The 13,883-nt window shown below is 36.6% G+C and overlaps 1 long non-coding RNA gene across 2 annotated transcripts; it reads right to left on the bottom strand.

Annotated features, from left to right (window-relative positions):
* Nucleotides 1-6,842: 6,842 nt before the first annotated feature.
* Nucleotides 6,843-10,358, bottom strand: LOC143884210 (uncharacterized). Of its 2 annotated transcripts, XR_013252772.1 has the most exons (4): nt 10,026-10,358; nt 9,797-9,829; nt 9,696-9,730; nt 6,843-9,596 (listed from the first exon to the last, which is right to left on the bottom strand). It is a non-coding gene; the product is annotated as an uncharacterized LOC143884210 (long non-coding RNA). The 2 variants fall into 2 exon arrangements; XR_013252771.1 differs by having other exon boundaries at nt 6,843-9,730.
* Between the last annotated feature and the right edge of the window lie 3,525 nt (nt 10,359-13,883).

Raw genomic sequence — 13,883 nt, 5'->3', positions numbered from 1 at the left:
TCTTTTTCAATAGAAAACTTACAAATTGAGAATTTGAAGAAGAGTAAGATAGTCTTCTTACCATCAAAACGGGGTGTGTTTTTAGTTTCTTTAAAGGGTGGGCAACTTCTTGATTTGCCATAGTTTGATTCCATTCTACACTCGTATGCAAAGATCGACAAAACGTAATGGCAAATGAATTGGCTTAGAGAGGAGTAAATAGGATTATAGGAAGGTGCCCATAATTGGGAATTCTGTCCCTCATTAAATTTTGTATCTTTTTTTTTCTGACATCTTGGCCATATAGTAGTTCTGTTCTTATTTATTTACATCTTTCTCCTTTTCCTTGCGATAAAGGTAGTTATTTTTCGATAAAAAAATTTGATATCCATGTTCCCTTGTTTTGATAATACTACTCTATTTGATATGCACATCTATAATATGTAAGATTTTTATGGACTTGCATAGTACATATTTTAGCTTGCAAAATCGGATTGTAGAGAATGTTGGATTATGGTAAAGAGTAATCCAGATCGGTTCATATACGGTTAGTGATCAATATTGGTCCCTGCTCTCACACATAAGGTTTTTATTTCTTCCCATTGGAATACACATGAGGAGGTGGAGAGAGTAGAAGACCGCCCCATAACATTCTTTGTTTCGCAGAATTCGGAATCACGGTAAGATCAAGCATTATCAATCATTGAAGGATCAAATAGAGGTATTTATTCCCAATTGCCTCACACGTTTATATTTGTTCAATTACATGCTTATGATTTTATCACGCTATTTTAGTTTAATATATATATATATATATATATATATATATATATATATATATATATATATATATATATGAGAAAAGTGTTTCTAAGCACAAGTGGCTTAAAAAGCCACCGATTGGTTCGTATGGCGGGTCCACCTTTGCGGGGTCCACAAAAAGCGACCAATCGGTGGCTTTTTAAGCCACTTAAGCACGTGCTTAGAAACCCCTCTCTCTCTCTCTCTCTCTCTCTCTCTCTCTCTCTCTCTATATATATATATATATATATATATATATATATATATATATATATATATGAGAAAAGGGTTGCTACGCTCGAGCACAGAAACAGGGGGGAGGAGCCATTTGTTGGGGGTGGGGGGTGATCCTAACCATTCATTTGGAAGGCCCCATCATGGATGGAGGGCCTACCAAAAATCAGCTCCATTGGATCACCAATGGGTGTCCATTTGTGGGGCAAAAAATGGACAGATACTGTTTGTCCACAAATCTGTCCATTTTTTGCCCCACAAATGGGCACCCTAAGGTGATCCAATGGAGTTGAATTTTGGTAGACACCCTACCCATGAAAGGGCCCATCAAATGAATGCTTTGGATCCCACCCAAAATGTGGCCCCACCCTGTTTCTGTGCTCGAGTGCAGCTAAGCTAGCTTAGCTGGGCAACTCTATATACAAGCATTATTATTTATCTTATTTTCCCAAGTATTTATAAAAGATGCTTTCCTACGACGTACCAAGATCTCATTGCTCGGAAGTAAAAATACATCTTCCCTAGGTATCACGTAGGGAACAAAACCATAAAACCCTAGTTAAGTATTAGATAAGAAACTCTCCCACTTGGATTTTATCTATTAAAAACCGTACCGTGTCCTTAAGGGACGTCCATCAACACGTAGCATGTTTCCATTCAATCTGGACCATTCATTTGGTAGGCTCAAACTCAATCATAGCTTTGAAATAACACAAATATGACTATGGCACAAATATGACTATGGAGATTCAGATGGGCGTGATACAATTTTTCATTTGTAGTAAAGATTTCCCTTTGTGCCCGTTTGGATACCTCAGATTTTGTATTTGGATTTGGAATTGAGTTTTGAGTACAAAGTGAATAGATCTTTGGATTTGGAATTGAGTTTTGAGTACAAAATGAATAGATCTGCCAGCTCATGTAGAATGAGACAGAGAGGGGAAGGGGGTACTTCCTAGTGGAGGGGAGAGGTTGAGGAGCATAGAGGGTGAAGGAAACTGCCACATCTGTGGATTTCCAATTTCTTATTTCTACAGCTAATTTAGAAACTAATTATTTTCACTGTCAGCTGCTGAATTAGAAATCCAGTAATTTGATCTGATCCAAATTACAATGCAAAAAGGGCTGCAAATGTGAGAAATCCAAATCAAAATCTTCTCGGCATCCAAATGGGCCCTAGGGTAAATGGGAAGTGATTTGGGGTAGCCTTAAATAAAAAAGTCCAAAATAGCGTTGAATCAAAATATCAAATGATAGTTGATCAAGATCAATGTGTATATAAAAATTAAAGAAGACTTGATCTAAAGTCCAAAGGACTGTAATAATTAAATGAATTATCAATAAAATACATTTAGAATGAGATGCATGTGGGGTTGTGACATAATGAAAAGGTGGCTTCAAATAATTCAAAATCAAATGAAGGAAAAATAATAGTCATATGATCACATACCTCCATTGATCTTATTTATTAAGGATGCCTTAGGATTCAATGAGGTCAGAGAAGCTCTCGTTGAACCTATTAAGGATTAAGTATTCAGTGTTTGGTGGGTCAAAGAAGTAACCTTGGATATTTTATGGTGCAGCCAATCGCATTTTGAGAGCTTCATCTTGCCATGCAAGTCTGGTCTCTCGCCTAAAAGCTGAGTATTTTCTACAAAGAGAAAATTAACCTTTAACATTTTTAACAAATGACAAAAATTGAAATTTTCGAGTATATTGGATATTAAAAATAGACCACTGGCATTGGCGCCACCATTTTTTGATAGTGAGAAGAACTCACCAATTAATTTTTTCCTTTATTTAAAATCAGAATGAAAAGTTTTGAGCAACGACTAAGGTGGTTATCAATGCCATAACCTGATTTTTTTTTGTGTACTAGCCTCAATCTTGCTCTTCTTCTTTCTTTTTTTTTTGGGAAATGTTGTCAGCACTACTGTATTTTGATGACGGCACTCCTCACTTTATTAAAAGTACGGTATGGCCCTCACCATAGGATGATCCAAACCATCCATTAGATCGGCCACAGCCTATATAGGTTGTGCCCCAAAAATCATTTCCATAGGTTGATCCTAACCCCCCCGATCTATAGGTGGTTAGGATCAACCCTCTAACATTCAGATCGGGGGGTTAGGATCAACCTATGGAAATGATTTTTTGGGCACAACCTATTTAGGTTGTGGCCATCTAATGGACGGTTTGGATCATCCTATGGTGAGGGCCATACCGTACTTTTAATAAAGTGAGGAGCGCCCTCATCAAAATACAGTAGTGCTGATAACATTTCCCTTTTTTTTTTGTAGGTAATTTTAGGTAAGGCAGACCCCCATAGACGAATAAGGAAAATGATATTTACGCCCCTTTTATCACCGGGGACACCCATTTGCCAGTGTACTTTTCAATCAAAGCCACTGGATTTTTCTGACATAAAGTACATTGCCTCCATTTTGCCACTTATACACTGACGCTGGGTGTCCCTGTGATCAAAAGGGGCGTAAATATCATTTCCCGATGAATAAATAGAGAAAAGGAACAATTACAACTGAGTATAGACAACTCCGGAGGAGTCATATATATATATATATATATATATATATATATATATATATATATATATATATATATATATATATATGATCCAAACCAACCTTATGGCACGAGAGAGAGAGAGAGAGAGAGAGAGAGAGAGAGAGAGAGAGAGAGAGAGAGAGAGGATTGTAAGCTCGAGCGTACCATACCAACCTTATGGTACGCTCGAGTGCCCAATCACATGGGTCCCACATTTTTTGTGGTGATCCAAAGCATTCATTTGCAAGGTCCTATCATAGATAGAGTGTGTACCAAAAATCAGCTAATCATCCTAACCCCTCCAAAGTGGAGGGCAAAAATGGGCAGATTTGTGGACAAACAGTGTCTGTGCATTTTGACCTCCACAAATGGATGAATTAGGATGATTCTATGGAGCTGATTTTTGGTACACACCCCCATCTATATAAGGGCCTTTCAAATGAATGCTTTGGATCATCCTAAAAATGTGGGCCCACATGTGATTGGGCACTCGATTGTATCATAAGGTTGGTACACTAGTGGGTACAATCCTTTTCATCTCTCTCTCTCTCTCTCTCTCTCTCTCTCTCTCTCTCTCTCTCTCTTTATATATATATATATATATATATATATATATATATATATATATATATATATATATATATATATATATATACTAGTAAAAAAACCCATGCGATGCACGGACCGACAAAGAACTGTACGGACCACATCATAGGTTGATCCAAACCGTCTATGTGATGGAACACAACATCAATATGTTGTGCCCGTAAAATCGTTTCCATAGGCTGATCCTAACCCTCCAATCTATAGAGGTTTCCATAATTAAAAAAGAATAAAGGAGGGAGGTAGGATTGAAATTATGTGGCTTTAATGAGTGCCTTTGTTAAAAAGCATAAATGAGTGGGTAGGATTGAAAATATGTGGGTTGAATGGGTGCCTTTGTTAAAAAAAAGTCAAAAAAAGTGATGTGTAATTCTCATAGAATTTTGGGAGAAATTCAAATAATTCTCTCATTTTCTCTTCTGCTATACAGTATACTAGTAAAAACCCGATTCATAAAAAAACATGGAGATAAAGAAAACACAATGAAAAAAATACCAAAGCTTGCAGCTAACACAAAATAAAGATCCAATTGTTATTAAAATGGAGAGAGAGAGAGAGAGAGAGAGACTAATGCTCTGTTTGGTTACGTTTTTTTTGAGTAAAATAGCAGGGAATGTAATTCTCCTAATTACCCGAGGGGAGTTTGGTAGGGATTTAGCATAAATTGGAATTTTGATCGCCGGTTATGTCGGGCGCTTGTCGGGTGACGTGGAACCCTCGAAATTCGCCGGACGAATTTCTCCAAATCGGAGGAAAAATGTGAGAATTTCTAAGGAAAATTCTTTTTCACCGTAATTGTCATAACTTTCTACTTTTGCTTGTAGTTTTTTCCGTAATTGTCATATCTTATTACATTTTGTTGGTATTTTTTTCGTAATTTTCAAACTTTATAACCATTTCTAAGTAATTTTTCATTTAAAACTTCTACTATTTTACTTTTTTTTTTTGTAATGATTACTTTTTTTGCTTATTTTTACTTTTGCTAGCAACCTTTGCCCATGTGCGCATCTTTGCACAAGGATGGCCACATGCCGAGAAGTGGCATAGGAGAAGTTTGCTAGCAAATTCCTATAAAAAAAAGAAAATGTTATCAACACTACTGTTTTCTTATGAGGGCACTCTCACTTTATTAAAAGTACGGTATGACCCACACCATAGGATGATCCAAACCGTCCATTAGTGGGCCATAGCCTAAATATGTTATGCTCCAAAAATCATTTCCATAGCATGATCCTAACCCTCCAATCTGAATGTTAGAGGGTTGATCCTAACCCTCTATAGATCGGAGGGTTAGAATCAACCAATGTAAATAATTTTGGGGCATAACCTATTTAGGCTATGGCCCATCTAATGGACGGTTTGGATAATCCTATGGTGCGGGCCATACCGTACTTTTTATAAAGTGAGGAGTGCCCTCATAAAAAAACAGTAGTGCTGATAACATTCCCCAAAAAAATCTTAAAAACTACGGTAAAAAAACTCCAACACATCTCCTACCCCCAAGCAAACAACGTCGGGGAGATTTGCTCACAATCTCCCCGTTGACTGATTTCATTTTGACTTCTTCTTCTCTAAATCCCCCCAACATCTACCAGCATCCAAACATAGCATAAGTGAATTTGGAGGAAACGGAGAATTTAATAGTTAAAACTTCAAGGGGGTGGAAGAGTTTGAAAAAATGAGAATAAAATCAAACTCTAAATCAAGTGTATATAAAATTTGTACAAAACAATGAATGAGCAGTTTTTCTTTTTATTTGTTGGAAAGGAAATTTTCAGAAAGCGTCAGAAGTTTCAGGATAAAAATCATCAATTCTCTATTCCATTGATGATTGTTCTTAAGAGTTGTGTCTAAAAAGAAACACCACCAAAATGATTGAGATTGAAATAAAAAAGCCCGATTCTTGTAAAATCGACATCAAATCGAAATCAAAGAAAGTGTCGCAGTGTTATTATCGATTTTAGAAATATTACTTTCTAACTACATTCTCTCTAGCTATGTAGAGACCAAGGTTTAAATTTTGGATATCGGTCAACACCGAAACCGAAACAACCAAAGTCCAAAATTACCGAAACTTACCAAATTACGGCCCAAAATACCGACATTTCGAGCCCCTTTACCTTCGGTGAGGACTGAAGTTAACCCCAAAACTGAAATTTAAAACCTCTCTCTCTCTCTCTCTCTCTCTCTCTCTCTCTCTCTCTCTCTCTCTCTCTCTCTCTCTCTCTCTCTCTCTCTCTCTCTCTCTCTCTCTGTGCACACAATCATCGCCCTTAAATTATAGACTACAAATATTACATGAAGAGGAGAAGTTTTTATGAGGGTCTGTGAAACTGAACTCATATGGATTTAGGAATTAGTTGTATCAGTTAGATCCGGAAAGAAATATGACAACAGGAAATCACAAAAATACACGTGTAGGATGAACTGGGTCTACAACATTAGATGCAAAATCTATACTAAACATGTCTTCAGTTCATTCCCTGAGGATTGGTGAATAGCTTAAAGATAACCTGCCCCCGGAGTCAATGTTATCATGGAAGATGTTGATAGCATTAGAAAATAGAAGATTAAGAAAAGAAAGATTTATTTTTTGGAAACATAGTATTATATAATTGCCAAAAAAAAATAGACATGGGTGGAAATAACACAGCAGGATAGAAGTTCCATAGGTATCCTTTAATGATCATACTTATGGGATGATCGAATGATTGCAACAAATGATAGAAGTACACATCCTTGGCTAAACCAGATCTTGAATCCGATAAAGTCGCACTATGTTCCCTCCAATCAGCCATTAGTAGATTCCTGAAATGGAACATGAGGAGTACAACACCAAGTTGAGCACCAAGATTCCCTCCAACCAGTAGAAAATAATGTTGAGAATGATCTTAAACATTACCTTCATGAAGAGAAATAATGTCCTGAAGATACCATGTCCCACGGTTTTTTATTTTGTACATATTTTTTTTTGAAAAGAGTAGTACTTAAGAAACACAGTGAACATTAGCTGTGTCTGCAACCACACGGCTAGAACATGTTGTCACACAAAAGGTGATTCCCAATCAAAGAAAAGTGAAAAATAAACCTTCCGTTGGACACTGAAGCAACTCAGTGTTTCATTTCTAATCAAGCAATTGGAAAATAAGGCCGCTACAACATAATGAAATCTCTAGATTCCTATAAGACTAATTTTCCTTCCCCACAGCTGGACAATTTCTACCATTAAAAAAAAAACAAAAAAATAAGCTGCGCTAAGAAATCTCATACTCCACCCTCAAAATTTTGTGATAATTATGTCACACACTTAATGGCGGGTGCCTCGTGTAATCGGCCGCCCTTTTTTATTTTTATGCCACACAATGAAAACACAACTACAATGATCTTTAACTTCACCTTGGGAGGGTTTAGGATCTTGATAGAAACTGGGCATATTTCATCCCAACTAAGGTCTCACAATCAAACCATACATATAAGTGCAGTGGCCAAAAGAAAGCTCAAACAATAAAGCAAGAAATTTATGCATAAACAGAAACAAAATGCCATGTAAATAGGTCTGCACTAAGACTCAATAAATGAAAGGCCAAACAATTTAGTATATGAATCTCCCTCCTAGAGTAGATCACTATTTGAATAGAAGGAGAACGAAAGACACGATTAAAAACCCAAGAAAATGCAAAAGGAAGAAGAAAAGAACCAATGTAATTTCAGAGATGAATCAAAGAACATAAAGATTAGGAAAGCCTATTTCTTGATTACTTTTTCTTCACTATTGACAAAGTCTATAATGTTAAAACCAATAAAAACGGATGTAATTGCATAAACATCTTTCTTATGCTCCCAAGAAATATATCTGCCATATACCAGCGGTACTGATATTAGATAAGAGAGACTGTTTGAGCGACAAAGCAAATTGGACAATGCAAATAAGACAAGTAATAGAGAAAAGATCAAAACATCCCAGATAAAGAAACACGCATTTAAAAGTAAAGAAGAAAAAAAGAAGGAAAAACCCAATACAGAGGAGCAAAAAATCACATCATCGAAATTACCACTTAAAGCTCAGTTCATTCCCGAGAGGAATGAGAACTCAACTCAACAAAGCCTTTGTCTCAAGCTAGTTGGGGTCGGCTAAATGAATCCTTTAGAAAAATATTCATGAAGAAGGCAAAAGGGATCTACCCGACTCTAATCCTGATTCTAGTTGGGTTCTTCTACGTGGATCATTTTCTTCCATTCTATCCTATCTAAGGTTATGTTCTCTGTTATGTTCCTAGCTATCAAGTCTATCATCACTGTTTCTACCCATGTTATTTTCGGTCGACCCCTACCTCTTTTTACTCCCTCAATTTGGCACGAGTCACCTCTTCTCACCGGAGCATCCAAAGGCCTATGTTGGATATGTCCAAACCGAGAGGAGTGAGAAAATAAGCGAAAATAGGCCTTCAAACTTTATAACGATGAATGTGTTAGGTTGAGAGGTATTATTTTTTAACTTTTGCTTCATCGGTGAAAGTTAGCGGAGAACGAAAGAAAGGTGAATGACAGCAGACAATCAAAGAAAACAAGGTGAATGGCGAATTTTATATCATCGAAATCAGTAATCAAATCAATGACAAAAGAATTCATGATAGGCAACAAAAGAAAAAGAAAAGGCGAATGGCGAACTTAATATCAACGAAATAGGTAATCAAATTAATGAGAAAAGATTCCATGATGGACAACGGAAGGAAAAAAAAAAGGCGAATGGCTAATTTCATATCATCGAAATAGGTACTCAAATCAATAAAAAAAGATTTCATAATAGAAACAACATACCTCTCATAAAAATATATATTTCTAACTACATTCTCTCTCTCTCTCTCTCTCTCTCTCTCTCTCTCTCTCTCTCGCCGTGCACACAATCATCACCCTTAAATTATATACTACAAATATTACATGAAGAGGAGAAGTTTTTATGAGGGTATGTGAAACTGAACTCATATGGAATTAGGAATTAATTGTATCGGTTAGATCTGCAAAGAAATATGACAACAGGCAATCACAAAAAATAAGCGTGTAGGATGAACTGGGTCTACAACATCAGATGCAAAATCTATATTAAACATGAAAAAATTATGTTAGACGCATAACTTCACAAAGCAAGTTGCTCAAATTGTGAAATGAAAGAAAAATTGAAATTAAAGAAGCTTTAATTAAACTTAAAGAACGTAGTGGCAGAGAAGAAGAAAACATTTACCTGTAAAGAGGATGGTAAAAGCAGCAGCTGAAAACTATAAAAAGTGAGAACATTATAATCAAAGGATTGTAAAATGAGAGAAATTTGGAAATGAAAGGAGCTTTAATTAAACCTAAAGAGCCAGGGGGTATAGAAAAAATAAAACATTTAGGATGGTAAAATCAGCAACTGAAATCTGTAAAAATAAGAAGAAATTATAATCAGAGTATTGTGAAATGAAAGAAGCTTTAATTAAACCAAAAGAGCATGTTGGTGGAAAAGAAGGAAACATTACCTTTTAAAGACGATGGTAAAATCAGCAACTGAAACCTGTAAAAAAAAGTAAGATATTACTATCAGATGATTGTGAAATTGTGAAATGAAAGAAATTTGTACCTTTAAAGAGCATGTAAAATTGGCAGCTAAAACCTGTAAAAAAGAGAAGAAATTACAATTAGTGGATTGTGATTAAACCTAAAAAGCATGGAGGTCGAGAAAAAAGGAAAGCCCGAAAAATTTCCACGGAAAACTAAAGCAATCAGTAAGAAGAAAATCGTAGAAAAAAAAGATTAGGAAGTGATTACATCAAATTAAAAAACATAGATAAAGAAAGAAAAGGTTTTACCCTTCTATGAAAAGGGGTTGTGTAGAAAGGAAGAGAGGTGACGATGGATTTGGAGGGTGTGGTTGTGGTTTTGGTAGTCAATGGAAAGGAAGAGAAGTGGCCGTGGATTTGGAGGCATTGAAAGTGGCTTGGGAGGGGAAGAGAAATTAGGGGCTTAGGGCAGAGCAGGGGCTTTTGCCGTTTAGGGTTCACATTAGAGGGGAAGGCGGTCTCTAGCAAAAGTGAGGGAGATAGAGAAGAAACGTGGGAAGACGGAGAGTAATGGAAAGCAATGATGAAAATTGAGAGAGAAGAACAGAGGAGACGTATCTCTATTAGAGGAAAAGAAATACCTCTTACTGGCAAAAAAAAAAAATAGAAATATCTCACTCATGTTAAATGTAGGGTTGCAACTTGGGTTGGGACCGACCTAAGTTTGCGGTGGAACCCATAGGTTCCACCGCATCAACCCGACCCGAAAAATTCATGGGTTGGGTTAAAAAAGTATGGGCCGGGTCTGCAATTCCAAAACCCGAGGCAATCTCATGTCGGTTTGGGTTTGCATGTGAAAAACCCAAAAACCCGGCTTAAATTTACTTTTTATAGCTTTTTATACTTCATAAAAGGTAGATGACACAGTGACACACAGCTTGGGAAACTGCTTTACAAGCTTTACCGTTGACACTTGGCTAGGCTATTAAATACTAGTAAAAAACCCCGTGCGATGCACGGGCCGACAAAGAACTGTACGGACCACGTCATAGGTTGATCCAAACCGTCCATGTGATGGAACACAATATAAATAGGTTGTCTCCCAAAAATCATTTCCATAGGCTGATTCTAGCCCTCCAATCTATAGAGGTTTCCATAATTCATCTTAAATCGGATGGTTAAGATCACCCTATAGATTTTTTATTAAAAAACCATAAAAGAGGGGGGTAAGATTGAAGTTATGTGGCTTTAATGGGTGCCTTTGTTAAAAAGCATAAATGAGAGGGTAGGATTGAAAATATGTGGGTTGAATGGGTGCATTTGTTAAAAAAGTCAAAAAAAATGATGTGTAATTCTCATAGAATTTTCAAAAAATTCAAAAAATTCTCTTCTTTTCTCTTCTGCTATATAGTAGACTAGTAAAAAAACATGCACGGGCCGACAAAGAACTGTACGGATCACGTCATAGGTTGATCCAAACCGTCCATGTGATGGAACACAACATAAATAGGTTGTGCCCCAAAAATCATTTCCATAGGTTGATCTTAGCCCTCCAATCTATAGATGTTTCCATAATTCCTCTTATCTTAAATCGGATGGTTAATATCACCTTATAGATTTTTTATTAAAAAACCATAAGGGGTGGGGGGGGGTAAGATTGAAATTATAGGGCTTTAATGGGTGCCTTTGTTAAAAGCATAAAGGAGGGGGTAGGATTGAAATTATATGATTTAATGGGTGCCTTTGTTAAAAGCATAAAGGAGAGGGGGGTAGGATTGAAATTATATGAGTTGAATGGGTGCATTTGTTCAAAAAAATAGAAAAAACGCTCTTCTTTTTGTTAAAAAGCATAAAGAAGGGGGTATGATTGAAAATATGTGGGTTGAATGGGTGTATTTGTTAAAAAAAGTAAAAAAAAAGTGATGTGAAATTCTCATAGAATTTTCAAAAAATTCTCTTCTTTTCTCTCCTGCTATATAGTAGACTGGTAAAAAACCCATGCGATGCACGGGCCGACAAAGAACTGTATGGATCACGTCATAGGTTGATCCAAACCGTCCATGTGATGGAACACAACATAAATAGGTTATGCCCCAAAAATCATTTTCATAGGCTGATCCTAGCCCTCCAATCTATAGATGTTTCCATAATTCCTCTTATCTTAAATCGGATGGTTAAGATCACCCTACCCCTCAATACATAAATACCTCTTATGCCCTTGAAATTAGAGAATATTTTGATTTTCTGCAAAATTCTATCAATTTAACACGTTCATGTACGTGTCTTTTAACAAAGGCACCCATTGAATCATATAATTTCAATCCTACCCCTCCTTTATGCTTTTAACAAAGGCACCCATTAAAGCCGTATAATTTCGATCTTACCCCCCTTCTTTATGGTTTTTTAATTAAAAGATCGAAATTATACGGCTTTAATGGGTGCCTTTGTTAAAAGCATAAAGGAGGGGTAGGATTGAAATTATATGATTCAATGGGTGCCTTTGTTAAAAGACACGTACAGGGACGTGTTAAATTGATAGAATTTTGCATAAAATCAAAATATTCTCTAATTTCAAGGGCATAAGAGGTATTTATGTAATGAGGGGTAAGATCGAAATTATATGAGTTGAACGGGTGCGTTTGTTCAAAAAAGTCAAAAAATGTGACGTGTAAATCTCACGTGATTTTAAAAAAAATTGGAAGAACTCTCCTCTTTTCATCCCAGCTTATTGTAGTAGATTAGGATCTTCTGAAATTATGAAAATACCAACATTCCTAGTCTCCTTTTGGGTCTCCCGCTACATGCCTTTCTTGTTTGGGCTAGTGGAGAATGGAAATAGGGAATCGAAATGGAGAAGCAGATCAAATCCCTGCATCAAAGGTTTGATGAAACCGGCGATAATGGAAGCTGAAGCAGTGGCCTATCCCATATCCCCAACAAATACTTTATACTTGGACATGTGCAGTAAAGCTCAGATTTCTTTATTAAGCCTCAAAATGGAGTTATGAAGTTTAGATTTCAACATATTTGTTTTGAAACATAGGTAGTTGTTACTATGTTGGACATGGACATTGGACAGACATTTGTATTATCATCTATTTCACCCAGTATATGGCTCTCTTGTTCCATGTCTTTCCATTTGGTGCTGTCTGAATACCTAATGTATTTTCTATGTTTGGACTGCAGTTCATGGACCAGTTTTATGTCTTTATTTCTTAATAGAGGGGACATTATTACCGAGAGGTTGAGCTTTATGTTGATGTTTGGGGATTTAGTACACAGGCATGCTAATATGCTCTTAGTTAAATAGCCTAACTAGTTACATTTATTGTCTATTTCTCCTTCTAAGTAAATAAGTATGATTTTCATACCCTATTCATCAATTATCTATAAGCTGGATCGCATTTGCGAAGAGGTTTAGTAGCGCCAATGGAAGCAGAAGCAGGGTGTTCCAGTAAGTAGCACAGCACTCATGGGTCAACTGTTTGATGAAATTTCCGAGAGGGATCATGTGAAGTGGCCTGTATTCTGTTTTCGTTGGTCAGTCTCAACTTGATGAAATACCGTGTGTACCTTAGCTAGGAAGGGCATTAGATGGTCCGATGCAAGGATCTTGTTGGAAAAAACATCTTGAAAAATATTACCCCAGCTAGGAGGAGAAGACAGAACATGCCCATTCCTAATTTTCCAGTTGTCTCGTGGAGGAATAGTTTTATAGCCATTTTTTAACATTTTAAGTACATATTTTGGATGAATTGAAATCTACGAGGGCGTGAAAAAACCCGACCCCGCTCGACCCAACCCGAGAAACTATCTCGGGTAGGGCCGGGTTTATCAATCATGGGTTTTACCAAAATAAACCCGACCCGCCCGACCGAGACAGTTTCTCAGGTTGGGTAGGGTTCTGAAAACCCGACCCGCCCAACCCGAGTTGCAACCCTAGTTAAATGGGGTACAGAAGGAAATCAAAATTTGTTTTGAGGGTCTGACGGGAATGAAACGACCAAAAAAGCCCACAAAATTCCACCTATGAAATTAAAATATTAAAAAAAGCTTGGCTTTTTCTTCCCAGCTTATTATAGTAGATAGATATATGGGGTGATATCATCGCTCTTACCATATATGGATTCTCCAGGATTGAGAAGGATAAAAGATTTTGGGATCATC

Source organism: Tasmannia lanceolata, unplaced genomic scaffold, assembly GCF_043159265.1.
Source record: "Tasmannia lanceolata isolate RefF3 unplaced genomic scaffold, GAP_Taslan_0.1 ptg000008l, whole genome shotgun sequence".
Taxonomy (NCBI): Eukaryota; Viridiplantae; Streptophyta; class Magnoliopsida; order Canellales; family Winteraceae; genus Tasmannia; species Tasmannia lanceolata.
This window is presented reverse-complemented; position numbering and strand designations above follow the sequence as displayed.